Below are 21,220 nucleotides of genomic sequence, written 5' to 3' on the forward strand. Positions count from 1 at the left end.
AGTTAATGCCAAACAAATGTTGGAAAGTTTTCCAATTTGCCGGATGCATTTCTCCGAATATTTCTTCAGTGCATTGAAGACCGATAACATATCGTTGAACGACGAATGCCCATCAAAACTATATTAATGATTTCCAACATCATTGACGCAAATTTTTAGAAACAATATATAATCACAGCACAACTGTGTTGTGGTTTCAACAAATCGTTTAGACTCTTGGTATGTCCAACTTCACGGAAATCTTTAGTAAAAGGCGAAAGATTTGCTCGATATGAAATTAGACCAGAGCTGTAATTCCGGAACATACAGTTAATGCCAAACAAATGTTGGAAAGTTTTCCAATTTGCAGGATGCATTTCTCCGAATATTTCTTCAGTGCATTGAAGACCGATAACATATCGTTGAACGACGAATGCCCATCAAAACTATATTAATGATTTCCAACATCATTGACTTAAATTTTTAGAAACAATATAAAATCACACCACAACTGTGTTGTGGTTTCAACAAATCGTTTAGACTCTTGGTATGTCCAACTTCACGGAAATCTTTAGTAAAAGGCGAAAGATTTGCTCGATATGAAATTAGACCAGAGCTGTAATTCCGGAACATACAGTTAATGCCAAACAAATGTTGGAAAGTTTTCCAATTTGCAGGTTGCATTTCTCCGAATATTTCTTCAGTGCATTGAAGACCGATAACATATCGTTGAACGACGAATGTCCAGTAAAATTATATTGATTATTTCCAACATCATTGACGTAAATTTTTAGAAACATTATAAAATCACACCACAACTGTGTTGTGGTTTCAACAAATCGTTTAGACTCTTGGTATGTCCAACTTCACGGAAATCTTTAGTAAAAGGCGAAAGATTTGCTCGATATGAAATTAGACCAGAGCTGTAATTCCGGAACATACAGTTAATGCCAAAGAAATGTTGGAATGTTTTCCAATTTGCAGGATGCATTTCTCCGAATATTTCTTCAGTGCATTGAAGACCGATAACATATCGTTGAACGACGAATGTCCAGTAAAATTATATTGATTATTTCCAACATCATTGACGTAAATTTTTAGAAACAATACAAAATCACACCACAACTGTGTTGTGGTTTCAACAAATCGTTTAGACTCTTGGTATGTCCAACTTCACGGAAATCTTTAGTAAAAGGCGAAAGATTTGCTCGATATGAAATTAGACCAGAGGTGTAATTCCGGAACATACACTTAATGCCAAACAAATGTTGGAAAGTTTTCCAATTTGCAGGTTGCATTTCTCCGAATATTTCTTCAGTGCATTGAAGACCGATAACATATCGTTGAACGACGAATGCCCATCAAAACTATATTAATGATTTCCAACATCATTGACGTAAATTTTTAGAAACAATATAAAATCACACCACAACTGTGTTGTGGTTTCAACAAATCGTTCATACTCTTGGTATGTCCAACTTCACGGAAATCTTTAGTAAAAGGCGAAAGATTTGTTCGATATGAAATTAGACCAGAGCTGTAATTCCGGAACATGCAGTTAATGCCAAACAAATGTTGGAAAGTTTTCCAATTTGCAGGATGCATTTCTCCGAATATTTCTTCAGTGCCTTGAAGACCGATAACATATCGTTGAACGACGAATGCCCATCAAAACTATATTAATGATTTCCAACATCATTGACGTAAATTTTTAGAAACAATATAAAATCACACCACAACTGTGTTGTGGTTTCTACAAATCGTTTAGACTCTTGGTATGTCCAACTTCACGGAAATCTTTAGTAAAAGGCGAAAGATTTGCTCGATATGAAATTAGACCAGAGCTGTAATTCCGAAACATACAGTTAATGCCAAAGAAATGTTGGAAAGTTTTCCAATTTGCAGGATGCATTTCTCCGAATATTTCTTCAGTGCATTGAAGACCGATAACATATCGTTGAACGACGAATGCCCATCAAAACTATATTAATGATTTCCACCATCATTGACGTAAATTTTTAGAAACAATATAAAATCACACCACAACTGTGTTGTGGTTTCAACAAATCGTTTAGACTCTTGGTATGTCCAACTTCACGGAAATCTTTAGTAAAAGGCGAAAGATTTGCTCGATATGAAATTAGACCAGAGCTGTAATTCCGGAACATACAGTTATTGCCAAACAAATGTTGGAAAGTTTTCCAATTTGCCGGATGCATTTCTCCGAATATTTCTTCAGTGCATTGAAGACCGATAACATATCGTTGAACGACGAATGCCCATCAAAACTATATTAATGATTTCCAACATCATTGACGTAAATTTTTAGAAACAATATATAATCACACCACAACTGTGTTGTGGTTTCAACAAATCGTTTAGACTCTTGGTATGTCCAACTTCACGGAAATCTTTAGTAAAAGGCGAAAGATTTGCTCGATATGAAATTAGACCAGAGCTGTAATTCCGGAACATACAGTTAATGCCAAACAAATGTTGGAAAGTTTTCCAATTTGCAGGATGCATTTCTCCGAATATTTCTTCAGTGCATTGAAGACCGATAACATATCGTTGAACGACGAATGTCCCGTAAAATTATATTGATTATTTCCAACATCATTGACTTAAATTTTTAGAAACAATATAAAATCACACCACAACTGTGTTGTGGTTTCAACAAATCGTTTAGACTCTTGGTATGTCCAACTTCACGGAAATCTTTAGTAAAAGGCGAAAGATTTGCTCGATATGAAATTAGACCAGAGCTGTAATTCCGGAACATACAGTTAATGCCAAACAAATGTTGGAAAGTTTTCCAATTTGCAGGATGCATTTCTCCGAATATTTCTTCAGTGCATTGAAGACCGATAACATATCGTTGAACGACGAATGCCCAGTAAAATTATATTGATTATTTCCAACATCATTGACGTAAATTTTTAGAAATAATATAAAATCACACCACAACTGTGTTGTGGTTTCAACAAATCGTTTAGACTCTTGGTATGTCCAACTTCACGGAAATCTTTAGTAAAAGGCGAAAGATTTGCTCGATATGAAATTAGACCAGAGCTGTAATTCCGGAACATACAGTTAATGCCAAAGAAATGTTGGAAAGTTTTCCAATTTGCAGGATGCATTTTTCCGAATATTTCTTCAGTGCATTGAAGACCGATAACATATCGTTGAACGACGAATGCCCATCAAAACTATATTAATGATTTCCAACATCATTGACGTAAATTTTTAGAAACAATATAAAATCACACCACAACTGTGTTGTGGTTTCAACAAATCGTTTAGACTCTTGGTATGTCCAACTTCACGGAAATCTTTAGTAAAAGGCGAAAGATTTGCTCGATATGAAATTAGACCAGAGCTGTAATTCCGGAACATACAGTTAATGCCAAACAAATGTTGGAAAGTTTTCCAATTTGCAGGATGCATTTCTCCGAATATTTCTTCAGTGCATTGAAGACCGATAACATATCGTTGAACGACGAATGCCCATCAAAGCTATATTAATGATTTCCAACATCATTGACGCAAATTTTTAGAAAGAATATAAAATCACACCACAACTGTGTTGTGGTTTCAACAAATCGTTTAAGACTCTTGGTATGTCCAACTTCACGGAAATCTTTAGTAAAAGGCGAAAGATTTGCACGATATGAAATTAGACCAGAGCTGTAATTCCGGAACATACAGTTAATGCCAAACAAATGTTGGAAAGTTTTCCAATTTGCCGGATGCATTTCTCCGAATATTTCTTCAGTGCATTGAAGACCGATAACATATCGTTGAACGACGAATGCCCATCAAAACTATATTAATGATTTCCAACATCATTGACGCAAATTTTTAGAAACAATATATAATCACACCACAACTGTGTTGTGGTTTCAACAAATCGTTTAGACTCTTGGTATGTCCAACTTCTAGGAAATCTTTAGTAAAAGGCGAAAGATTTGCTCGATATGAAATTAGACCAGAGCTGTAATTCCGGAACATACAGTTAATGCCAAACAAATGTTGGAAAGTTTTCCAATTTGCAGGATGCATTTCTCCGAATATTTCTTCAGTGCATTGAAGACCGATAACATATCGTTGAACGACGAATGCCCATCAAAACTATATTAATGATTTCCAACATCATTGACTTAAATTTTTAGAAACAATATAAAATCACACCACAACTGTGTTGTGGTTTCAACAAATCGTTTAGACTCTTGGTATGTCCAACTTCACGGAAATCTTTAGTAAAAGGCGAAAGATTTGCTCGATATGAAATTAGACCAGAGCTGTAATTCCGGAACATACAGTTAATGCCAAACAAATGTTGGAAAGTTTTCCAATTTGCAGGTTGCATTTCTCCGAATATTTCTTCAGTGCATTGAAGACCGATAACATATCGTTGAACGACGAATGTCCAGTAAAATTATATTGATTATTTCCAACATCATTGACGTAAATTTTTAGAAACAATATAAAATCACACCACAACTGTGTTGTGGTTTCAACAAATCGTTTAGACTCTTGGTATGTCCAACTTCACGGAAATCTTTAGTAAAAGGCGAAAGATTTGCTCGATATGAAATTAGACCAGAGCTGTAATTCCGGAACATACAGTTAATGCCAAAGAAATGTTGGAATGTTTTCCAATTTGCAGGATGCATTTCTCCGAATATTTCTTCAGTGCATTGAAGACCGATAACATATCGTTGAACGACGAATGTCCAGTAAAATTATATTGATTATTTCCAACATCAGTGACGTAAATTTTTAGAAACAATACAAAATCACACCACAACTGTGTTGTGGTTTCAACAAATCGTTTAGACTCTTGGTATGTCCAACTTCACGGAAATCTTTAGTAAAAGGCGAAAGATTTGCTCGATATGAAATTAGACCAGAGGTGTAATTCCGGAACATACACTTAATGCCAAACAAATGTTGGAAAGTTTTCCAATTTGCAGGTTGCATTTCTCCGAATATTTCTTCAGTGCATTGAAGACCGATAACATATCGTTGAACGACGAATGCCCATCAAAACTATATTAATGATTTCCAACATCATTGACGTAAATTTTTAGAAACAATATAAAATCACACCACAACTGTGTTGTGGTTTCAACAAATCGTTCATACTCTTGGTATGTCCAACTTCACGGAAATCTTTAGTAAAAGGCGAAAGATTTGTTCGATATGAAATTAGACCAGAGCTGTAATTCCGGAACATGCAGTTAATGCCAAACAAATGTTGGAAAGTTTTCCAATTTGCAGGATGCATTTCTCCGAATATTTCTTCAGTGCCTTGAAGACCGATAACATATCGTTGAACGACGAATGCCCATCAAAACTATATTAATGATTTCCAACATCATTGACGTAAATTTTTAGAAACAATATAAAATCACACCACAACTGTGTTGTGGTTTCTACAAATCGTTTAGACTCTTGGTATGTCCAACTTCACGGAAATCTTTAGTAAAAGGCGAAAGATTTGCTCGATATGAAATTAGACCAGAGCTGTAATTCCGAAACATACAGTTAATGCCAAAGAAATGTTGGAAAGTTTTCCAATTTGCAGGATGCATTTCTCCGAATATTTCTTCAGTGCATTGAAGACCGATAACATATCGTTGAACGACGAATGCCCATCAAAACTATATTAATGATTTCCACCATCATTGACGTAAATTTTTAGAAACAATATAAAATCACACCACAACTGTGTTGTGGTTTCAACAAATCGTTTAGACTCTTGGTATGTCCAACTTCACGGAAATCTTTAGTAAAAGGCGAAAGATTTGCTCGATATGAAATTAGACCAGAGCTGTAATTCCGGAACATACAGTTATTGCCAAACAAATGTTGGAAAGTTTTCCAATTTGCCGGATGCATTTCTCCGAATATTTCTTCAGTGCATTGAAGACCGATAACATATCGTTGAACGACGAATGCCCATCAAAACTATATTAATGATTTCCAACATCATTGACGTAAATTTTTAGAAACAATATATAATCACACCACAACTGTGTTGTGGTTTCAACAAATCGTTTAGACTCTTGGTATGTCCAACTTCACGGAAATCTTTAGTAAAAGGCGAAAGATTTGCTCGATATGAAATTAGACCAGAGCTGTAATTCCGGAACATACAGTTAATGCCAAACAAATGTTGGAAAGTTTTCCAATTTGCAGGATGCATTTCTCCGAATATTTCTTCAGTGCATTGAAGACCGATAACATATCGTTGAACGACGAATGTCCCGTAAAATTATATTGATTATTTCCAACATCATTGACTTAAATTTTTAGAAACAATATAAAATCACACCACAACTGTGTTGTGGTTTCAACAAATCGTTTAGACTCTTGGTATGTCCAACTTCACGGAAATCTTTAGTAAAAGGCGAAAGATTTGCTCGATATCAAATTAGACCAGAGCTGTAATTCCGGAACATACAGTTAATGCCAAAGAAATGTTGGAAAGTTTTCCAATTTGCAGGATGCATTTCTCCGAATATTTCTTCAGTGCATTGAAGACCGATAACATATCGTTGAACGACGAATGCCCAGTAAAATTATGTTGATTATTTCCAACATCATTGACGTAAATTTTTAGAAACAATATAAAATCACACCACAACTGTGTTGTGGTTTCAACAAATCGTTTAGACTTTTGGTATGTCCAACTTCACGGAAATCTTTAGTAAAAGGCGAAAGATTTGCTCGAAATGAAATTAGACCAGAGCTGTAATTCCGGAACATACAGTTAATGCCAAAGAAATGTTGGAAAGTTTTCCAATTTGCAGGATGCATTTCTCCGAATATTTCTTCAGTGCATTGAAGACCGATAACATATCGTTGAACGACGAATGCCCATCAAAACTATATTAATGATTTCCAACATCATTGACGTAAATTTTTAGAAACAATATAAAATCACACCACAACTGTGTTGTGGTTTCAACAAATCGTTTAGACTCTTGGTATGTCCAACTTCACGGAAATCTTTAGTAAAAGGCGAAAGATTTGCTCGATATGAAATTAGACCAGAGCTGTAATTCCGGAACATACAGTTAATGCCAAACAAATGTTGGAAAGTTTTCCAATTTGCAGGATGCATTTCTCCGAATATTTCTTCAGTGCATTGAAGACCGATAACATATCGTTGAACGACGAATGCCCAGTAAAATTATATTGATTATTTCCAACATCATTGACGTAAATTTTTAGAAACAATATAAAATCACACCACAACTGTGTTGTGGTTTCAACAAATCGTTTAGACTCTTGGTATGTCCAACTTCACGGAAATCTTTAGTAAAAGGCGAAAGATTTGCTCGATATGAAATTAGACCAGAGCTGTAATTCCGGAACATACAGTTAATGCCAAACAAATGTTGGAAAGTTTTCCAATTTGCAGGATGCATTTCTCCGAATATTTCTTCAGTGCATTGAAGACCGATAACATATCGTTGAACGACGAATGCCCAGTAAAATTATATTGATTATTTCCAACATCATTGACGTAAATTTTTAGAAATAATATAAAATCACACCACAACTGTGTTGTGGTTTCAACAAATCGTTTAGACTCTTGGTATGTCCAACTTCACGGAAATCTTTAGTAAAAGGCGAAAGATTTGCTCGATATGAAATTAGACCAGAGCTGTAATTCCGGAACATACAGTTAATGCCAAAGAAATGTTGGAAAGTTTTCCAATTTGCAGGATGCATTTTTCCGAATATTTCTTCAGTGCATTGAAGACCGATAACATATCGTTGAACGACGAATGCCCATCAAAACTATATTAATGATTTCCAACATCATTGACGTAAATTTTTAGAAACAATATATAATCACACCACAACTGTGTTGTGGTTTCAACAAATCGTTTAGACTCTTGGTATGTCCAACTTCACGGAAATCTTTAGTAAAAGGCGAAAGATTTGCTCGATATGAAATTAGACCAGAGCTGTAATTCCGGAACATACAGTTAATGCCAAAGAAATGTTGGAAAGTTTTCCAATTTGCAGGATGCATTTCTCCGAATATTTCTTCAGTGCATTGAAGACCGATAACATATCGTTGAACGACGAATGTCCAGTAAAATTATATTGATGATTTCCAACATCATTGACGTAAATTTTTAGAAACAATATATAATCACACCACAACTGTGTTGTGGTTTCAACAAATCGTTTAGACTCTTGGTATGTCCAACTTCACGGAAATCTTTAGTAAAAGGCGAAAGGTTTGCTCGATATGAAATTAGACCAGAGCTGTAATTCCGGAACATACAGTTAATGCCAAACAAATGTTGGAAAGTTTTCCAATTTGCCGGATGCATTTCTCCGAATATTTCTTCAGTGCATTGAAGACCGATAACATATCGTTGAACGACGAATGCCCATCAAAACTATATTAATGATTTCCAACATCATTGACGTAAATTTTTTGAAACAATATAAAATCACACCACAACTGTGTTGTGGTTTCAACAAATCGTTTAGACTCTTGGTATGTCCAACTTCACGGAAATCTTTAGTAAAAGGCGAAAGATTTGCTCGATATGAAATTAGACCAGAGCTGTAATTCCGGAACATACAGTTAATGCCAAAGAAATGTTGGAAAGTTTTCCAATTTGCCGGATGCATTTCTCCGAATATTTCTTCCGTGCATTGAAGACCGATAACATATCGTTGAACGACGAATGCCCATCAAAACTATATTAATGATTTCCAACATCATTGACGTAAATTTTTAGAAACAATATATAATCACACCACAACTGTGTTGTGGTTTCAACAAATCGTTTAGACTCTTGTTATGTCCAACTTCACGGAAATCTTTAGTAAAAGGCGAAAGATTTGCTCGATATGAAATTAGACCAGAGCTGTAATTCCGGAACATACAGTTAATGCCAAACAAATGTTGGAAAGTTTTCCAATTTGCAGGATGCATTTCTCCGAATATTTCTTCAGTGCATTGAAGACCGATAACATATCGTTGAACGACGAATGCCCATCAAAACTATATTGATGATTTCCAACATCATTGACGTAAATTTTTAGAAACAATATATAATCATACCACAACTGTGTTGTGGTTTCAACAAATCGTTTAGACTCTTGGTATGTCCAACTTCACGGAAATCTTTAGTAAAAGGCGAAAGATTTGCTCGATATGAAATTAGACCAGAGCTGTAATTCCGGAACATACAGTTAATGCCAAACAAATGTTGGAAAGTTTTCCAATTTGCAGGATGCATTTCTCCGAATATTTCTTCGGTGCATTGAAGACCGATAACATATCGTTGAACGACGAATGCCCAGTAAAATTATATTGATTATTTCCAACATCATTGACGTAAATTTTTAGAAACAATATAAAATCACACCACAACTGTGTTGTGGTTTCAACAAATCGTTTAGACTCTTGGTATGTCCAACTTCACGGAAATCTTTAGTAAAAGGCGAAAGATTTGCTCGATATGAAATTAGACCAGAGCTGTAATTCCGGAACATACAGTTAATGCCAAAGAAATGTTGGAAAGTTTTCCAATTTGCAGGATGCATTTCTCCGAATATTTCTTCAGTGCATTGAAGACCGATAACATATCGTTGAACGACGAATGTCCAGTAAAATTATATTGATTATTTCCAACATCATTGACGTAAATTTTCAGAAATAATATAAAATCACACCACAACTGTGTTGTGGTTTCAACAAATCGTTTAGACTCTTGGTATGTCCAACTTCACGGAAATCTTTAGTAAAAGGCGAAAGATTTGCTCGATATGAAATTAGACCAGAGCTGTAATTCCGGAACATACAGTTAATGCCAAAGAAATGTTGGAAAGTTTTCCAATTTGCAGGATGCATTTTTCCGAATATTTCTTCAGTGCATTGAAGACCGATAACATATCGTTGAACGACGAATGCCCATCAAAACTATATTAATGATTTCCAACATCATTGACGTAAATTTTTAGAAACAACATAAAATCACACCACAACTGTGTTGTGGTTTCAACAAATCGTTTAGACTCTTGGTATGTCCAACTTCACGGAAATCTTTAGTAAAAGGCGAAAGATTTGCTCGATATGAAATTAGACCAGAGCTGTAATTCCGGAACATACAGTTAATGCCAAAGAAATGTTGGAAAGTTTTCCAATTTGCAGGATGCATTTCTCCGAATATTTCTTCAGTGCATTGAAGACCGATAACATATCGTTGAACGACGAATGTCCAGTAAAATTATATTGATTATTTCCAACATCATTGACGTAAATTTTTAGAAACAATATATAATCACACCACAACTGTGTTGTGGTTTCAACAAATCGTTTAGACTCTTGGTATGTCCAACTTCACGGAAATCTTTAGTAAAAGGCGAAAGATTTGCTCGATATGAAATTAGACCAGAGCTGTAATTCCGGAACATACAGTTAATGCCAAAGAAATGTTGGAAAGTTTTCCAATTTGCCGGATGCATTTCTCCGAATATTTCTTCAGTGCATTGAAGACCGATAACATATCGTTGAACGACGAATGCCCATCAAAACTATATTAATGATTTCCAACATCATTGACGTAAATTTTTAGAAACAATATAAAATCACACCACAACTGTGTTGTGGTTTCAACAAATCGTTTAGACTCTTGGTATGTCCAACTTCACGGAAATCTTTAGTAAAAGGCGAAAGATTTGCTCGATATGAAATTAGACCAGAGCTGTAATTCCGGAACATACACTTAATGCCAAAGAAATGTTGGAAAGTTTTCCAATTTGCCGGATGCATTTCTCCGAATATTTCTTCAGTGCATTGAAGACCGATAACATATCGTTGAACGACGAATGCCCATCAAAACTATATTAATGATTTCCAACATCATTGACGTAAATTTTTAGAAACAATATATAATCACACCACAACTGTGTTGTGGTTTCAACAAATCGTTTAGACTCTTGGTATGTCCAACTTCACGGAAATCTTTAGTAAAAGGCGAAAGATTTGCTCGATATGAAATTAGACCAGAGCTGTAATTCCGGAACATACAGTTAATGCCAAACAAATGTTGGAAAGTTTTCCAATTTGCAGGATGCATTTCTCCGAATATTTCTTCAGTGCATTGAAGACCGATAACATATCGTTGAGCGACGAATGCCCAGTAAAATTATATTGATTATTTCCAACATCATTGACGTAAATTTTTAGAAACAATATAAAATCACACCACAACTGTGTTGTGGTTTCAACAAATCGATTAGACTCTTGGTATGTCCAACTTCACGGAAATCTTTAGTAAAAGGCGAAAGATTTGCTCGATATGAAATTAGACCAGAGCTGTAATTCCGGAACATACAGTTAATGCCAAACAAATGTTGGAAAGTTTTCCAATTTGCAGGATGCATTTCTCCGAATATTTCTTCAGTGCATTGAAGACCGATAACATATCGTTGAACGACGAATGCCCAGTAAAATTATATTGATTATTTCCAACATCATTGACGTAAATTTTTAGAAACAATATAAAATCACACCACAACTGTGTTGTGGTTTCAACAAATCGTTTAGACACTTGGTATGTCCAACTTCACGGAAATCTTTAGTAAAAGGCGAAAGATTTGCTCGATATGAAATTAGACCAGAGCTGTAATTCCGGAACATACAGTTAATGCCAAACAAATGTTGGAAAGTTTTCCAATTTGCAGGATGCATTTCTCCGAATATTTCTTCAGTGCATTGAAGACCGATAACATATCGTTGAACGACGAATGTCCCGTAAAATTATATTGATTATTTCCAACATCATTGACGTAAATTTTTAGAAACAATATAAAATCACACCACAACTGTGTTGTGGTTTCAACAAATCGTTTAGACTCTTGGTATGTCCAACTTCACGGAAATCTTTAGTAAAAGGCGAAAGATTTGCTCGATATGAAATTAGACCAGAGCTGTAATTCCGTAACATACAGTTAATGCCAAACAAATGTTGGAAAGTTTTCCAATTTGCAGGATGCATTTCTCCGAATATTTCTTCAGTGCATTGAAGACCGATAACATATCGTTGAACGACGAATGCCCATCAAAACTATATTAATGATTTCTAACATCATTGACGTAAATTTTTAGAAACAATATAAAATCACACCACAACTGTGTTGTGGTTTCAACAAATCGTTTAGACTCTTGGTATGTCCAACTTCACGGAAATCTTTAGTAAAAGGCGAAAGATTTGCTCGATATGAAATTAGACCAGAGCTGTAATTCCGGAACATACAGTTAATGCCAAACAAATGTTGGAAAGTTTTCCAATTTGCAGGATGCATTTCTCCGAATATTTCTTCAGTGCATTGAAGACCGATAACATATCGTTGAACGACGAATGCCCATCAAAACTATATTAATGATTTCCAACATCATTGACGTAAATTTTTAGAAACAATATAAAATCACACCACAACTGTGTTGTGGTTTCAACAAATCGTTTAGACTCTTGGTATGTCCAACTTCACGGAAATCTTTAGTAAAAGGCGAAAGATTTGCTCGATATGAAATTAGACCAGAGCTGTAATTCCGGAACATACAGTTAATGCCAAACAAATGTTGGAAAGTTTTCCAATTTGCAGGATGCATTTCTCCGAATATTTCTTCAGTGCATTGAAGACCGATAACATATCGTTGAACGACGAATGCCCATCAAAACTATATTGATGATTTCCAACATCATTGACGTAAATTTTTAGAAACAATATATAATCATACCACAACTGTGTTGTGGTTTCAACAAATCGTTTAGACTCTTGGTATGTCCAACTTCACGGAAATCTTTAGTAAAAGGCGAAAGATTTGCTCGATATGAAATTAGACCAGAGCTGTAATTCCGGAACATACAGTTAATGCCAAACAAATGTTGGAAAGTTTTCCAATTTGCAGGATGCATTTCTCCGAATATTTCTTCGGTGCATTGAAGACCGATAACATATCGTTGAACGACGAATGCCCAGTAAAATTATATTGATTATTTCCAACATCATTGACGTAAATTTTTAGAAACAATATAAAATCACACCACAACTGTGTTGTGGTTTCAACAAATCGTTTAGACTCTTGGTATGTCCAACTTCACGGAAATCTTTAGTAAAAGGCGAAAGATTTGCTCGATATGAAATTAGACCAGAGCTGTAATTCCGGAACATACAGTTAATGCCAAAGAAATGTTGGAAAGTTTTCCAATTTGCAGGATGCATTTCTCCGAATATTTCTTCAGTGCATTGAAGACCGATAACATATCGTTGAACGACGAATGTCCAGTAAAATTATATTGATTATTTCCAACATCATTGACGTAAATTTTTAGAAATAATATAAAATCACACCACAACTGTGTTGTGGTTTCAACAAATCGTTTAGACTCTTGGTATGTCCAACTTCACGGAAATCTTTAGTAAAAGGCGAAAGATTTGCTCGATATGAAATTAGACCAGAGCTGTAATTCCGGAACATACAGTTAATGCCAAAGAAATGTTGGAAAGTTTTCCAATTTGCAGGATGCATTTTTCCGAATATTTCTTCAGTGCATTGAAGACCGATAACATATCGTTGAACGACGAATGCCCATCAAAACTATATTAATGATTTCCAACATCATTGACGTAAATTTTTAGAAACAATATAAAATCACACCACAACTGTGTTGTGGTTTCAACAAATCGTTTAGACTCTTGGTATGTCCAACTTCACGGAAATCTTTAGTAAAAGGCGAAAGATTTGCTCGATATGAAATTAGACCAGAGCTGTAATTCCGGAACATACAGTTAATGCCAAAGAAATGTTGGAAAGTTTTCCAATTTGCAGGATGCATTTCTCCGAATATTTCTTCAGTGCATTGAAGACCGATAACATATCGTTGAACGACGAATGTCCAGTAAAATTATATTGATTATTTCCAACATCATTGACGTAAATTTTTAGAAACAATATATAATCACACCACAACTGTGTTGTGGTTTCAACAAATCGTTTAGACTCTTGGTATGTCCAACTTCACGGAAATCTTTAGTAAAAGGCGAAAGATTTGCTCGATATGAAATTAGACCAGAGCTGTAATTCCGGAACATACAGTTAATGCCAAACAAATGTTGGAAAGTTTTCCAATTTGCCGGATGCATTTCTCCGAATATTTCTTCAGTGCATTGAAGACCGATAACATATCGTTGAACGACGAATGCCCATCAAAACTATATTAATGATTTCCAACATCATTGACGTAAATTTTTAGAAACAATATAAAATCACACCACAACTGTGTTGTGGTTTCAACAAATCGTTTAGACTCTTGGTATGTCCAACTTCACGGAAATCTTTAGTAAAAGGCGAAAGATTTGCTCGATATGAAATTAGACCAGAGCTGTAATTCCGGAACATACACTTAATGCCAAAGAAATGTTGGAAAGTTTTCCAATTTGCCGGATGCATTTCTCCGAATATTTCTTCAGTGCATTGAAGACCGATAACATATCGTTGAACGACGAATGCCCATCAAAACTATATTAATGATTTCCAACATCATTGACGTAAATTTTTAGAAACAATATATAATCACACCACAACTGTGTTGTGGTTTCAACAAATCGTTTAGACTCTTGGTATGTCCAACTTCACGGAAATCTTTAGTAAAAGGCGAAAGATTTGCTCGATATGAAATTAGACCAGAGCTGTAATTCCGGAACATACAGTTAATGCCAAACAAATGTTGGAAAGTTTTCCAATTTGCAGGATGCATTTCTCCGAATATTTCTTCAGTGCATTGAAGACCGATAACATATCGTTGAACGACGAATGCCCAGTAAAATTATATTGATTATTTCCAACATCATTGACGTAAATTTTTAGAAACAATATAAAATCACACCACAACTGTGTTGTGGTTTCAACAAATCGATTAGACTCTTGGTATGTCCAACTTCACGGAAATCTTTAGTAAAAGGCGAAAGATTTGCTCGATATGAAATTAGACCAGAGCTGTAATTCCGGAACATACAGTTAATGCCAAACAAATGTTGGAAAGTTTTCCAATTTGCAGGATGCATTTCTCCGAATATTTCTTCAGTGCATTGAAGACCGATAACATATCGTTGAACGACGAATGCCCAGTAAAATTATATTGATTATTTCCAACATCATTGACGTAAATTTTTAGAAACAATATAAAATCACACCACAACTGTGTTGTGGTTTCAACAAATCGTTTAGACACTTGGTATGTCCAACTTCACGGAAATCTTTAGTAAAAGGCGAAAGATTTGCTCGATATGAAATTAGACCAGAGCTGTAATTCCGGAACATACAGTTAATGCCAAACAAATGTTGGAAAGTTTTCCAATTTGCAGGATGCATTTCTCCGAATATTTCTTCAGTGCATTGAAGACCGATAACATATCGTTGAACGACGAATGTCCCGTAAAATTATATTGATTATTTCCAACATCATTGACGTAAATTTTTAGAAACAATATAAAATCACACCACAACTGTGTTGTGGTTTCAACAAATCGTTTAGACTCTTGGTATGTCCAACTTCACGGAAATCTTTAGTAAAAGGCGAAAGATTTGCTCGATATGAAATTAGACCAGAGCTGTAATTCCGTAACATACAGTTAATGCCAAACAAATGTTGGAAAGTTTTCCAATTTGCAGGATGCATTTCTCCGAATATTTCTTCAGTGCATTGAAGACCGATAACATATCGTTGAACGACGAATGCCCATCAAAACTATATTAATGATTTCTAACATCATTGACGTAAATTTTTAGAAACAATATAAAATCACACCACAACTGTGTTGTGGTTTCAACAAATCGTTTAGACTCTTGGTATGTCCAACTTCACGGAAATCTTTAGTAAAAGGCGAAAGATTTGCTCGATATGAAATTAGACCAGAGCTGTAATTCCGGAACATACAGTTAATGCCAAACAAATGTTGGAAAGTTTTCCAATTTGCAGGATGCATTTCTCCGAATATTTCTTCAGTGCATTGAAGACCGATAACATATCGTTGAACGACGAATGCCCATCAAAACTATATTAATGATTTCCAACATCATTGACGTAAATTTTTAGAAACAATATAAAATCACACCACAACTGTGTTGTGGTTTCAACAAATCGTTTAGACTCTTGGTATGTCCAACTTCACGGAAATCTTTAGTAAAAGGCGAAAGATTTGCTCGATATGAAATTAGACCAGAGCTGTAATTCCGGAACATACAGTTAATGCCAAACAAATGTTGGAAAGTTTTCCAATTTGCAGGATGCATTTCTCCGAATATTTCTTCAGTGCATTGAAGACCGATAACATATCGTTGAACGACGAATGCCCATCAAAACTATATTGATGATTTCCAACATCATTGACGTAAATTTTTAGAAACAATATATAATCATACCACAACTGTGTTGTGGTTTCAACAAATCGTTTAGACTCTTGGTATGTCCAACTTCACGGAAATCTTTAGTAAAAGGCGAAAGATTTGCTCGATATGAAATTAGACCAGAGCTGTAATTCCGGAACATACAGTTAATGCCAAACAAATGTTGGAAAGTTTTCCAATTTGCAGGATGCATTTCTCCGAATATTTCTTCAGTGCATTGAAGACCGATAACATATCGTTGAACGACGAATGTCCCGTAAAATTATATTGATTATTTCCAACATCATTGACGTAAATTTTTAGAAACAATATAAAATCACACCACAACTGTGTTGTGGTTTCAACAAATCGTTTAGACTCTTGGTATGTCCAACTTCACGGAAATCTTTAGTAAAAGGCGAAAGATTTGCTCGATATGAAATTAGACCAGAGCTGTAATTCCGTAACATACAGTTAATGCCAAACAAATGTTGGAAAGTTTTCCAATTTGCAGGATGCATTTCTCCGAATATTTCTTCAGTGCATTGAAGACCGATAACATATCGTTGAACGACGAATGCCCATCAAAACTATATTAATGATTTCTAACATCATTGACGTAAATTTTTAGAAACAATATAAAATCACACCACAACTGTGTTGTGGTTTCAACAAATCGTTTAGACTCTTGGTATGTCCAACTTCACGGAAATCTTTAGTAAAAGGCGAAAGATTTGCTCGATATGAAATTAGACCAGAGCTGTAATTCCGGAACATACAGTTAATGCCAAACAAATGTTGGAAAGTTTTCCAATTTGCAGGATGCATTTCTCCGAATATTTCTTCAGTGCATTGAAGACCGATAACATATCGTTGAACGACGAATGCCCATCAAAACTATATTAATGATTTCCAACATCATTGACGTAAATTTTTAGAAACAATATAAAATCACACCACAACTGTGTTGTGGTTTCAACAAATCGTTTAGACTCTTGGTATGTCCAACTTCACGGAAATCTTTAGTAAAAGGCGAAAGATTTGCTCGATATGAAATTAGACCAGAGCTGTAATTCCGGAACATACAGTTAATGCCAAACAAATGTTGGAAAGTTTTCCAATTTGCAGGATGCATTTCTCCGAATATTTCTTCAGTGCATTGAAGACCGATAACATATCGTTGAACGACGAATGCCCATCAAAACTATATTGATGATTTCCAACATCATTGACGTAAATTTTTAGAAACAATATATAATCATACCACAACTGTGTTGTGGTTTCAACAAATCGTTTAGACTCTTGGTATGTCCAACTTCACGGAAATCTTTAGTAAAAGGCGAAAGATTTGCTCGATATGAAATTAGACCAGAGCTGTAATTCCGGAACATACAGTTAATGCCAAACAAATGTTGGAAAGTTTTCCAATTTGCAGGATGCATTTCTCCGAATATTTCTTCGGTGCATTGAAGACCGATAACATATCGTTGAACGACGAATGCCCAGTAAAATTATATTGATTATTTCCAACATCATTGACGTAAATTTTTAGAAACAATATAAAATCACACCACAACTGTGTTGTGGTTTCAACAAATCGTTTAGACTCTTGGTATGTCCAACTTCACGGAAATCTTTAGTAAAAGACGAAAGATTTGCTCGATATGAAATTAGACCAGAGCTGTAATTCCGGAACATACAGTTAATGCCAAAGAAATGTTGGAAAGTTTTCCAATTTGCAGGATGCATTTCTCCGAATATTTCTTCAGTGCATTGAAGACCGATAACATATCGTTGAACGACGAATGTCCAGTAAAATTATATTGATTATTTCCAACATCATTGACGTAAATTTTTAGAAATAATATAAAATCACACCACAACTGTGTTGTGGTTTCAACAAATCGTTTAGACTCTTGGTATGTCCAACTTCACGGAAATCTTTAGTAAAAGGCGAAAGATTTGCTCGATATGAAATTAGACCAGAGCTGTAATTCCGGAACATACAGTTAATGCCAAAGAAATGTTGGAAAGTTTTCCAATTTGCAGGATGCATTTTTCCGAATATTTCTTCAGTGCATTGAAGACCGATAACATATCGTTGAACGACGAATGCCCATCAAAACTATATTAATGATTTCCAACATCATTGACGTAAATTTTTAGAAACAATATAAAATCACACCACAACTGTGTTGTGGTTTCAACAAATCGTTTAGACTCTTGGTATGTCCAACTTCACGGAAATCTTTAGTAAAAGGCGAAAGATTTGCTCGATATGAAATTAGACCAGAGCTGTAATTCCGGAACATACAGTTAATGCCAAAGAAATGTTGGAAAGTTTTCCAATTTGCCGGATGCATTTCTCCGAATATTTCTTCAGTGCATTGAAGACCGATAACATATCGTTGAACGACGAATGCCCATCAAAACTATATTAATGATTTCCAACATCATTGACGTAAATTTTTAGAAACAATATAAAATCACACCACAACTGTGTTGTGGTTTCAACAAATCGTTTAGACTCTTGGTATGTCCAACTTCACGGAAATCTTTAGTAAAAGGCGAAAGATTTGCTCGATATGAAATTAGACCAGAGCTGTAATTCCGGAACATACAGTTAATGCCAAACAAATGTTGGAAAGTTTTCCAATTTGCAGGATGCATTTCTCCGAATATTTCTTCAGTGCATTGAAGACCGATAACATATCGTTGAACGACGAATGCCCATCAAAACTATATTGATGATTTCCAACATCATTGACGTAAATTTTTAGAAACAATATATAATCATACCACAACTGTGTTGTGGTTTCAACAAATCGTTTAGACTCTTGGTATGTCCAACTTCACGGAAATCTTTAGTAAAAGGCGAAAGATTTGCTCGATATGAAATTAGACCAGAGCTGTAATTCCGGAACATACAGTTAATGCCAAACAAATGTTGGAAAGTTTTCCAATTTGCAGGATGCATTTCTCCGAATATTTCTTCAGTGCATTGAAGACCGATAACATATCGTTGAACGACGAATGTCCCGTAAAATTATATTGATTATTTCCAACATCATTGACGTAAATTTTTAGAAACAATATAAAATCACACCACAACTGTGTTGTGGTTTCAACAAATCGTTTAGACTCTTGGTATGTCCAACTTCACGGAAATCTTTAGTAAAAGGCGAAAGATTTGCTCGATATGAAATTAGACCAGAGCTGTAATTCCGTAACATACAGTTAATGCCAAACAAATGTTGGAAAGTTTTCCAATTTGCAGGATGCATTTCTCCGAATATTTCTTCAGTGCATTGAAGACCGATAACATATCGTTGAACGACGAATGCCCATCAAAACTATATTAATGATTTCTAACATCATTGACGTAAATTTTTAGAAACAATATAAAATCACACCACAACTGTGTTGTGGTTTCAACAAATCGTTTAGACTCTTGGTATGTCCAACTTCACGGAAATCTTTAGTAAAAGGCGAAAGATTTGCTCGATATGAAATTAGACCAGAGCTGTAATTCCGGAACATACAGTTAATGCCAAACAAATGTTGGAAAGTTTTCCAATTTGCAGGATGCATTTCTCCGAATATTTCTTCAGTGCATTGAAGACCGATAACATATCGTTGAACGACGAATGCCCATCAAAACTATATTAATGATTTCCAACATCATTGACGTAAATTTTTAGAAACAATATAAAATCACACCACAACTGTGTTGTGGTTTCAACAAATCGTTTAGACTCTTGGTATGTCCAACTTCACGGAAATCTTTAGTAAAAGGCGAAAGATTTGCTCGATATGAAATTAGACCAGAGCTGTAATTCCGGAACATACAGTTAATGCCAAACAAATGTTGGAAAGTTTTCCAATTTGCAGGATGCATTTCTCCGAATATTTCTTCAGTGCATTGAAGACCGATAACATATCGTTGAACGACGAATGCCCATCAAAACTATATTGATGATTTCCAACATCATTGACGTAAATTTTTAGAAACAATATATAATCATACCACAACTGTGTTGTGGTTTCAACAAATCGTTTAGACTCTTGGTATGTCCAACTTCACGGAAATCTTTAGTAAAAGGCGAAAGATTTGCTCGATATGAAATTAGACCAGAGCTGTAATTCCGGAACATACAGTTAATGCCAAACAAATGTTGGAAAGTTTTCCAATTTGCAGGATGCATTTCTCCGAATATTTCTTCGGTGCATTGAAGACCGATAACATATCGTTGAACGACGAATGCCCAGTAAAATTATATTGATTATTTCCAACATCATTGACGTAAATTTTTAGAAACAATATAAAATCACACCACAACTGTGTTGTGGTTTCAACAAATCGTTTAGACTCTTGGTATGTCCAACTTCACGGAAATCTTTAGTAAAAGGCGAAAGATTTGCTCGATATGAAATTAGACCAGAGCTGTAATTCCGGAACATACAGTTAATGCCAAAGAAATGTTGGAAAGTTTTCCAATTTGCAGGATGCATTTCTCCGAATATTTCTTCAGTGCATTGAAGACCGATAACATATCGTTGAACGACGAATGTCCAGTAAAATTATATTGATTATTTCCAACATCATTGACGTAAATTTTTAGAAATAATATAAAATCACACCACAACTGTGTTGTGGTTTCAACAAATCGTTTAGACTCTTGGTATGTCCAACTTCACGGAAATCTTTAGTAAAAGGCGAAAGATTTGCTCGATATGAAATTAGACCAGAGCTGTAATTCCGGAACATACAGTTAATGCCAAAGAAATGTTGGAAAGTTTTCCAAT

At 35.0% G+C, this 21,220-nt stretch overlaps 69 non-coding genes across 69 annotated transcripts; all 69 read right to left on the bottom strand.

The window, feature by feature from the left end:
- Positions 1 to 176: 176 nt before the first annotated feature.
- On the bottom strand, positions 177 to 290 carry LOC145896307 (U5 spliceosomal RNA). The gene has a single exon (XR_014401764.1). It is a non-coding gene; the product is annotated as a U5 spliceosomal RNA (small nuclear RNA).
- Positions 291 to 483: 193 nt separating this feature from the next.
- On the bottom strand, positions 484 to 597 carry LOC145896680 (U5 spliceosomal RNA). Its single transcript, XR_014402116.1, has one exon. It is a non-coding gene; the product is annotated as a U5 spliceosomal RNA (small nuclear RNA).
- Positions 598 to 790: 193 nt separating this feature from the next.
- LOC145896681 (U5 spliceosomal RNA) lies at positions 791 to 904 on the bottom strand. The gene has a single exon (XR_014402117.1). It is a non-coding gene; the product is annotated as a U5 spliceosomal RNA (small nuclear RNA).
- A 193-nt stretch (positions 905 to 1,097) lies between these two features.
- Positions 1,098 to 1,211, bottom strand: LOC145896925 (U5 spliceosomal RNA). Its single transcript, XR_014402344.1, has one exon. It is a non-coding gene; the product is annotated as a U5 spliceosomal RNA (small nuclear RNA).
- A 193-nt stretch (positions 1,212 to 1,404) lies between these two features.
- Positions 1,405 to 1,518, bottom strand: LOC145896506 (U5 spliceosomal RNA). The gene has a single exon (XR_014401949.1). It is a non-coding gene; the product is annotated as a U5 spliceosomal RNA (small nuclear RNA).
- Positions 1,519 to 1,710: 192 nt separating this feature from the next.
- LOC145896310 (U5 spliceosomal RNA) lies at positions 1,711 to 1,825 on the bottom strand. Its single transcript, XR_014401767.1, has one exon. It is a non-coding gene; the product is annotated as a U5 spliceosomal RNA (small nuclear RNA).
- Positions 1,826 to 2,018: 193 nt separating this feature from the next.
- On the bottom strand, positions 2,019 to 2,132 carry LOC145896682 (U5 spliceosomal RNA). Its single transcript, XR_014402118.1, has one exon. It is a non-coding gene; the product is annotated as a U5 spliceosomal RNA (small nuclear RNA).
- A 193-nt stretch (positions 2,133 to 2,325) lies between these two features.
- On the bottom strand, positions 2,326 to 2,439 carry LOC145896685 (U5 spliceosomal RNA). The gene has a single exon (XR_014402120.1). It is a non-coding gene; the product is annotated as a U5 spliceosomal RNA (small nuclear RNA).
- A 193-nt stretch (positions 2,440 to 2,632) lies between these two features.
- On the bottom strand, positions 2,633 to 2,746 carry LOC145896686 (U5 spliceosomal RNA). The gene has a single exon (XR_014402121.1). It is a non-coding gene; the product is annotated as a U5 spliceosomal RNA (small nuclear RNA).
- Positions 2,747 to 2,939: 193 nt separating this feature from the next.
- Positions 2,940 to 3,053, bottom strand: LOC145896687 (U5 spliceosomal RNA). The gene has a single exon (XR_014402122.1). It is a non-coding gene; the product is annotated as a U5 spliceosomal RNA (small nuclear RNA).
- A 193-nt stretch (positions 3,054 to 3,246) lies between these two features.
- Positions 3,247 to 3,360, bottom strand: LOC145896688 (U5 spliceosomal RNA). The gene has a single exon (XR_014402123.1). It is a non-coding gene; the product is annotated as a U5 spliceosomal RNA (small nuclear RNA).
- A 193-nt stretch (positions 3,361 to 3,553) lies between these two features.
- LOC145896270 (U5 spliceosomal RNA) lies at positions 3,554 to 3,669 on the bottom strand. The gene has a single exon (XR_014401730.1). It is a non-coding gene; the product is annotated as a U5 spliceosomal RNA (small nuclear RNA).
- A 192-nt stretch (positions 3,670 to 3,861) lies between these two features.
- Positions 3,862 to 3,975, bottom strand: LOC145896415 (U5 spliceosomal RNA). The gene has a single exon (XR_014401868.1). It is a non-coding gene; the product is annotated as a U5 spliceosomal RNA (small nuclear RNA).
- A 193-nt stretch (positions 3,976 to 4,168) lies between these two features.
- LOC145896689 (U5 spliceosomal RNA) lies at positions 4,169 to 4,282 on the bottom strand. The gene has a single exon (XR_014402124.1). It is a non-coding gene; the product is annotated as a U5 spliceosomal RNA (small nuclear RNA).
- Positions 4,283 to 4,475: 193 nt separating this feature from the next.
- Positions 4,476 to 4,589, bottom strand: LOC145896690 (U5 spliceosomal RNA). Its single transcript, XR_014402125.1, has one exon. It is a non-coding gene; the product is annotated as a U5 spliceosomal RNA (small nuclear RNA).
- A 193-nt stretch (positions 4,590 to 4,782) lies between these two features.
- Positions 4,783 to 4,896, bottom strand: LOC145896926 (U5 spliceosomal RNA). The gene has a single exon (XR_014402345.1). It is a non-coding gene; the product is annotated as a U5 spliceosomal RNA (small nuclear RNA).
- Positions 4,897 to 5,089: 193 nt separating this feature from the next.
- Positions 5,090 to 5,203, bottom strand: LOC145896507 (U5 spliceosomal RNA). Its single transcript, XR_014401950.1, has one exon. It is a non-coding gene; the product is annotated as a U5 spliceosomal RNA (small nuclear RNA).
- Positions 5,204 to 5,395: 192 nt separating this feature from the next.
- On the bottom strand, positions 5,396 to 5,510 carry LOC145896311 (U5 spliceosomal RNA). Its single transcript, XR_014401768.1, has one exon. It is a non-coding gene; the product is annotated as a U5 spliceosomal RNA (small nuclear RNA).
- A 193-nt stretch (positions 5,511 to 5,703) lies between these two features.
- On the bottom strand, positions 5,704 to 5,817 carry LOC145896691 (U5 spliceosomal RNA). Its single transcript, XR_014402126.1, has one exon. It is a non-coding gene; the product is annotated as a U5 spliceosomal RNA (small nuclear RNA).
- Positions 5,818 to 6,010: 193 nt separating this feature from the next.
- LOC145896692 (U5 spliceosomal RNA) lies at positions 6,011 to 6,124 on the bottom strand. Its single transcript, XR_014402127.1, has one exon. It is a non-coding gene; the product is annotated as a U5 spliceosomal RNA (small nuclear RNA).
- Positions 6,125 to 6,317: 193 nt separating this feature from the next.
- Positions 6,318 to 6,431, bottom strand: LOC145896378 (U5 spliceosomal RNA). Its single transcript, XR_014401833.1, has one exon. It is a non-coding gene; the product is annotated as a U5 spliceosomal RNA (small nuclear RNA).
- A 193-nt stretch (positions 6,432 to 6,624) lies between these two features.
- LOC145896368 (U5 spliceosomal RNA) lies at positions 6,625 to 6,738 on the bottom strand. The gene has a single exon (XR_014401823.1). It is a non-coding gene; the product is annotated as a U5 spliceosomal RNA (small nuclear RNA).
- Positions 6,739 to 6,931: 193 nt separating this feature from the next.
- LOC145896693 (U5 spliceosomal RNA) lies at positions 6,932 to 7,045 on the bottom strand. Its single transcript, XR_014402128.1, has one exon. It is a non-coding gene; the product is annotated as a U5 spliceosomal RNA (small nuclear RNA).
- Positions 7,046 to 7,238: 193 nt separating this feature from the next.
- LOC145896694 (U5 spliceosomal RNA) lies at positions 7,239 to 7,352 on the bottom strand. Its single transcript, XR_014402129.1, has one exon. It is a non-coding gene; the product is annotated as a U5 spliceosomal RNA (small nuclear RNA).
- A 193-nt stretch (positions 7,353 to 7,545) lies between these two features.
- LOC145896696 (U5 spliceosomal RNA) lies at positions 7,546 to 7,659 on the bottom strand. The gene has a single exon (XR_014402131.1). It is a non-coding gene; the product is annotated as a U5 spliceosomal RNA (small nuclear RNA).
- Positions 7,660 to 7,852: 193 nt separating this feature from the next.
- Positions 7,853 to 7,966, bottom strand: LOC145896697 (U5 spliceosomal RNA). Its single transcript, XR_014402132.1, has one exon. It is a non-coding gene; the product is annotated as a U5 spliceosomal RNA (small nuclear RNA).
- A 193-nt stretch (positions 7,967 to 8,159) lies between these two features.
- LOC145896357 (U5 spliceosomal RNA) lies at positions 8,160 to 8,273 on the bottom strand. The gene has a single exon (XR_014401813.1). It is a non-coding gene; the product is annotated as a U5 spliceosomal RNA (small nuclear RNA).
- Positions 8,274 to 8,466: 193 nt separating this feature from the next.
- On the bottom strand, positions 8,467 to 8,580 carry LOC145896698 (U5 spliceosomal RNA). Its single transcript, XR_014402133.1, has one exon. It is a non-coding gene; the product is annotated as a U5 spliceosomal RNA (small nuclear RNA).
- A 193-nt stretch (positions 8,581 to 8,773) lies between these two features.
- On the bottom strand, positions 8,774 to 8,887 carry LOC145896523 (U5 spliceosomal RNA). Its single transcript, XR_014401965.1, has one exon. It is a non-coding gene; the product is annotated as a U5 spliceosomal RNA (small nuclear RNA).
- A 193-nt stretch (positions 8,888 to 9,080) lies between these two features.
- LOC145896699 (U5 spliceosomal RNA) lies at positions 9,081 to 9,194 on the bottom strand. The gene has a single exon (XR_014402134.1). It is a non-coding gene; the product is annotated as a U5 spliceosomal RNA (small nuclear RNA).
- Positions 9,195 to 9,387: 193 nt separating this feature from the next.
- LOC145896701 (U5 spliceosomal RNA) lies at positions 9,388 to 9,501 on the bottom strand. Its single transcript, XR_014402135.1, has one exon. It is a non-coding gene; the product is annotated as a U5 spliceosomal RNA (small nuclear RNA).
- A 193-nt stretch (positions 9,502 to 9,694) lies between these two features.
- Positions 9,695 to 9,808, bottom strand: LOC145896702 (U5 spliceosomal RNA). The gene has a single exon (XR_014402136.1). It is a non-coding gene; the product is annotated as a U5 spliceosomal RNA (small nuclear RNA).
- A 193-nt stretch (positions 9,809 to 10,001) lies between these two features.
- On the bottom strand, positions 10,002 to 10,115 carry LOC145896703 (U5 spliceosomal RNA). Its single transcript, XR_014402137.1, has one exon. It is a non-coding gene; the product is annotated as a U5 spliceosomal RNA (small nuclear RNA).
- Positions 10,116 to 10,308: 193 nt separating this feature from the next.
- Positions 10,309 to 10,422, bottom strand: LOC145896704 (U5 spliceosomal RNA). Its single transcript, XR_014402138.1, has one exon. It is a non-coding gene; the product is annotated as a U5 spliceosomal RNA (small nuclear RNA).
- Positions 10,423 to 10,615: 193 nt separating this feature from the next.
- LOC145896705 (U5 spliceosomal RNA) lies at positions 10,616 to 10,729 on the bottom strand. The gene has a single exon (XR_014402139.1). It is a non-coding gene; the product is annotated as a U5 spliceosomal RNA (small nuclear RNA).
- A 193-nt stretch (positions 10,730 to 10,922) lies between these two features.
- LOC145896706 (U5 spliceosomal RNA) lies at positions 10,923 to 11,036 on the bottom strand. Its single transcript, XR_014402140.1, has one exon. It is a non-coding gene; the product is annotated as a U5 spliceosomal RNA (small nuclear RNA).
- Positions 11,037 to 11,229: 193 nt separating this feature from the next.
- Positions 11,230 to 11,343, bottom strand: LOC145896928 (U5 spliceosomal RNA). Its single transcript, XR_014402347.1, has one exon. It is a non-coding gene; the product is annotated as a U5 spliceosomal RNA (small nuclear RNA).
- A 193-nt stretch (positions 11,344 to 11,536) lies between these two features.
- On the bottom strand, positions 11,537 to 11,650 carry LOC145896314 (U5 spliceosomal RNA). Its single transcript, XR_014401771.1, has one exon. It is a non-coding gene; the product is annotated as a U5 spliceosomal RNA (small nuclear RNA).
- A 193-nt stretch (positions 11,651 to 11,843) lies between these two features.
- Positions 11,844 to 11,957, bottom strand: LOC145896708 (U5 spliceosomal RNA). The gene has a single exon (XR_014402142.1). It is a non-coding gene; the product is annotated as a U5 spliceosomal RNA (small nuclear RNA).
- Positions 11,958 to 12,150: 193 nt separating this feature from the next.
- On the bottom strand, positions 12,151 to 12,264 carry LOC145896709 (U5 spliceosomal RNA). Its single transcript, XR_014402143.1, has one exon. It is a non-coding gene; the product is annotated as a U5 spliceosomal RNA (small nuclear RNA).
- Positions 12,265 to 12,457: 193 nt separating this feature from the next.
- LOC145896710 (U5 spliceosomal RNA) lies at positions 12,458 to 12,571 on the bottom strand. Its single transcript, XR_014402144.1, has one exon. It is a non-coding gene; the product is annotated as a U5 spliceosomal RNA (small nuclear RNA).
- Positions 12,572 to 12,764: 193 nt separating this feature from the next.
- Positions 12,765 to 12,878, bottom strand: LOC145896711 (U5 spliceosomal RNA). Its single transcript, XR_014402145.1, has one exon. It is a non-coding gene; the product is annotated as a U5 spliceosomal RNA (small nuclear RNA).
- A 193-nt stretch (positions 12,879 to 13,071) lies between these two features.
- On the bottom strand, positions 13,072 to 13,185 carry LOC145896712 (U5 spliceosomal RNA). The gene has a single exon (XR_014402146.1). It is a non-coding gene; the product is annotated as a U5 spliceosomal RNA (small nuclear RNA).
- A 193-nt stretch (positions 13,186 to 13,378) lies between these two features.
- Positions 13,379 to 13,492, bottom strand: LOC145896713 (U5 spliceosomal RNA). Its single transcript, XR_014402147.1, has one exon. It is a non-coding gene; the product is annotated as a U5 spliceosomal RNA (small nuclear RNA).
- A 193-nt stretch (positions 13,493 to 13,685) lies between these two features.
- On the bottom strand, positions 13,686 to 13,799 carry LOC145896714 (U5 spliceosomal RNA). The gene has a single exon (XR_014402148.1). It is a non-coding gene; the product is annotated as a U5 spliceosomal RNA (small nuclear RNA).
- A 193-nt stretch (positions 13,800 to 13,992) lies between these two features.
- On the bottom strand, positions 13,993 to 14,106 carry LOC145896715 (U5 spliceosomal RNA). The gene has a single exon (XR_014402149.1). It is a non-coding gene; the product is annotated as a U5 spliceosomal RNA (small nuclear RNA).
- Positions 14,107 to 14,299: 193 nt separating this feature from the next.
- Positions 14,300 to 14,413, bottom strand: LOC145896717 (U5 spliceosomal RNA). The gene has a single exon (XR_014402150.1). It is a non-coding gene; the product is annotated as a U5 spliceosomal RNA (small nuclear RNA).
- A 193-nt stretch (positions 14,414 to 14,606) lies between these two features.
- On the bottom strand, positions 14,607 to 14,720 carry LOC145896718 (U5 spliceosomal RNA). Its single transcript, XR_014402151.1, has one exon. It is a non-coding gene; the product is annotated as a U5 spliceosomal RNA (small nuclear RNA).
- A 193-nt stretch (positions 14,721 to 14,913) lies between these two features.
- On the bottom strand, positions 14,914 to 15,027 carry LOC145896929 (U5 spliceosomal RNA). Its single transcript, XR_014402348.1, has one exon. It is a non-coding gene; the product is annotated as a U5 spliceosomal RNA (small nuclear RNA).
- Positions 15,028 to 15,220: 193 nt separating this feature from the next.
- On the bottom strand, positions 15,221 to 15,334 carry LOC145896315 (U5 spliceosomal RNA). Its single transcript, XR_014401772.1, has one exon. It is a non-coding gene; the product is annotated as a U5 spliceosomal RNA (small nuclear RNA).
- Positions 15,335 to 15,527: 193 nt separating this feature from the next.
- On the bottom strand, positions 15,528 to 15,641 carry LOC145896720 (U5 spliceosomal RNA). The gene has a single exon (XR_014402153.1). It is a non-coding gene; the product is annotated as a U5 spliceosomal RNA (small nuclear RNA).
- A 193-nt stretch (positions 15,642 to 15,834) lies between these two features.
- On the bottom strand, positions 15,835 to 15,948 carry LOC145896721 (U5 spliceosomal RNA). The gene has a single exon (XR_014402154.1). It is a non-coding gene; the product is annotated as a U5 spliceosomal RNA (small nuclear RNA).
- A 193-nt stretch (positions 15,949 to 16,141) lies between these two features.
- LOC145896722 (U5 spliceosomal RNA) lies at positions 16,142 to 16,255 on the bottom strand. Its single transcript, XR_014402155.1, has one exon. It is a non-coding gene; the product is annotated as a U5 spliceosomal RNA (small nuclear RNA).
- A 193-nt stretch (positions 16,256 to 16,448) lies between these two features.
- On the bottom strand, positions 16,449 to 16,562 carry LOC145896723 (U5 spliceosomal RNA). Its single transcript, XR_014402156.1, has one exon. It is a non-coding gene; the product is annotated as a U5 spliceosomal RNA (small nuclear RNA).
- Positions 16,563 to 16,755: 193 nt separating this feature from the next.
- On the bottom strand, positions 16,756 to 16,869 carry LOC145896724 (U5 spliceosomal RNA). Its single transcript, XR_014402157.1, has one exon. It is a non-coding gene; the product is annotated as a U5 spliceosomal RNA (small nuclear RNA).
- Positions 16,870 to 17,062: 193 nt separating this feature from the next.
- LOC145896725 (U5 spliceosomal RNA) lies at positions 17,063 to 17,176 on the bottom strand. Its single transcript, XR_014402158.1, has one exon. It is a non-coding gene; the product is annotated as a U5 spliceosomal RNA (small nuclear RNA).
- A 193-nt stretch (positions 17,177 to 17,369) lies between these two features.
- Positions 17,370 to 17,483, bottom strand: LOC145896726 (U5 spliceosomal RNA). The gene has a single exon (XR_014402159.1). It is a non-coding gene; the product is annotated as a U5 spliceosomal RNA (small nuclear RNA).
- Positions 17,484 to 17,676: 193 nt separating this feature from the next.
- On the bottom strand, positions 17,677 to 17,790 carry LOC145896727 (U5 spliceosomal RNA). Its single transcript, XR_014402160.1, has one exon. It is a non-coding gene; the product is annotated as a U5 spliceosomal RNA (small nuclear RNA).
- A 193-nt stretch (positions 17,791 to 17,983) lies between these two features.
- On the bottom strand, positions 17,984 to 18,097 carry LOC145896336 (U5 spliceosomal RNA). The gene has a single exon (XR_014401793.1). It is a non-coding gene; the product is annotated as a U5 spliceosomal RNA (small nuclear RNA).
- A 193-nt stretch (positions 18,098 to 18,290) lies between these two features.
- On the bottom strand, positions 18,291 to 18,404 carry LOC145896728 (U5 spliceosomal RNA). The gene has a single exon (XR_014402161.1). It is a non-coding gene; the product is annotated as a U5 spliceosomal RNA (small nuclear RNA).
- A 193-nt stretch (positions 18,405 to 18,597) lies between these two features.
- On the bottom strand, positions 18,598 to 18,711 carry LOC145896729 (U5 spliceosomal RNA). The gene has a single exon (XR_014402162.1). It is a non-coding gene; the product is annotated as a U5 spliceosomal RNA (small nuclear RNA).
- A 193-nt stretch (positions 18,712 to 18,904) lies between these two features.
- On the bottom strand, positions 18,905 to 19,018 carry LOC145896731 (U5 spliceosomal RNA). Its single transcript, XR_014402164.1, has one exon. It is a non-coding gene; the product is annotated as a U5 spliceosomal RNA (small nuclear RNA).
- A 193-nt stretch (positions 19,019 to 19,211) lies between these two features.
- On the bottom strand, positions 19,212 to 19,325 carry LOC145896733 (U5 spliceosomal RNA). The gene has a single exon (XR_014402165.1). It is a non-coding gene; the product is annotated as a U5 spliceosomal RNA (small nuclear RNA).
- A 193-nt stretch (positions 19,326 to 19,518) lies between these two features.
- Positions 19,519 to 19,632, bottom strand: LOC145896734 (U5 spliceosomal RNA). The gene has a single exon (XR_014402166.1). It is a non-coding gene; the product is annotated as a U5 spliceosomal RNA (small nuclear RNA).
- A 193-nt stretch (positions 19,633 to 19,825) lies between these two features.
- On the bottom strand, positions 19,826 to 19,939 carry LOC145896735 (U5 spliceosomal RNA). The gene has a single exon (XR_014402167.1). It is a non-coding gene; the product is annotated as a U5 spliceosomal RNA (small nuclear RNA).
- A 193-nt stretch (positions 19,940 to 20,132) lies between these two features.
- On the bottom strand, positions 20,133 to 20,246 carry LOC145896736 (U5 spliceosomal RNA). Its single transcript, XR_014402168.1, has one exon. It is a non-coding gene; the product is annotated as a U5 spliceosomal RNA (small nuclear RNA).
- A 193-nt stretch (positions 20,247 to 20,439) lies between these two features.
- Positions 20,440 to 20,553, bottom strand: LOC145896737 (U5 spliceosomal RNA). Its single transcript, XR_014402169.1, has one exon. It is a non-coding gene; the product is annotated as a U5 spliceosomal RNA (small nuclear RNA).
- A 193-nt stretch (positions 20,554 to 20,746) lies between these two features.
- Positions 20,747 to 20,860, bottom strand: LOC145896738 (U5 spliceosomal RNA). Its single transcript, XR_014402170.1, has one exon. It is a non-coding gene; the product is annotated as a U5 spliceosomal RNA (small nuclear RNA).
- A 193-nt stretch (positions 20,861 to 21,053) lies between these two features.
- Positions 21,054 to 21,167, bottom strand: LOC145896739 (U5 spliceosomal RNA). Its single transcript, XR_014402171.1, has one exon. It is a non-coding gene; the product is annotated as a U5 spliceosomal RNA (small nuclear RNA).
- Positions 21,168 to 21,220: the final 53 nt, after the last annotated feature.

The sequence above is a fragment of the Ascidia mentula genome, chromosome 3, assembly GCF_947561715.1.
Source record: "Ascidia mentula chromosome 3, kaAscMent1.1, whole genome shotgun sequence".
NCBI classification, from domain to species: Eukaryota; Metazoa; Chordata; class Ascidiacea; order Phlebobranchia; family Ascidiidae; genus Ascidia; species Ascidia mentula.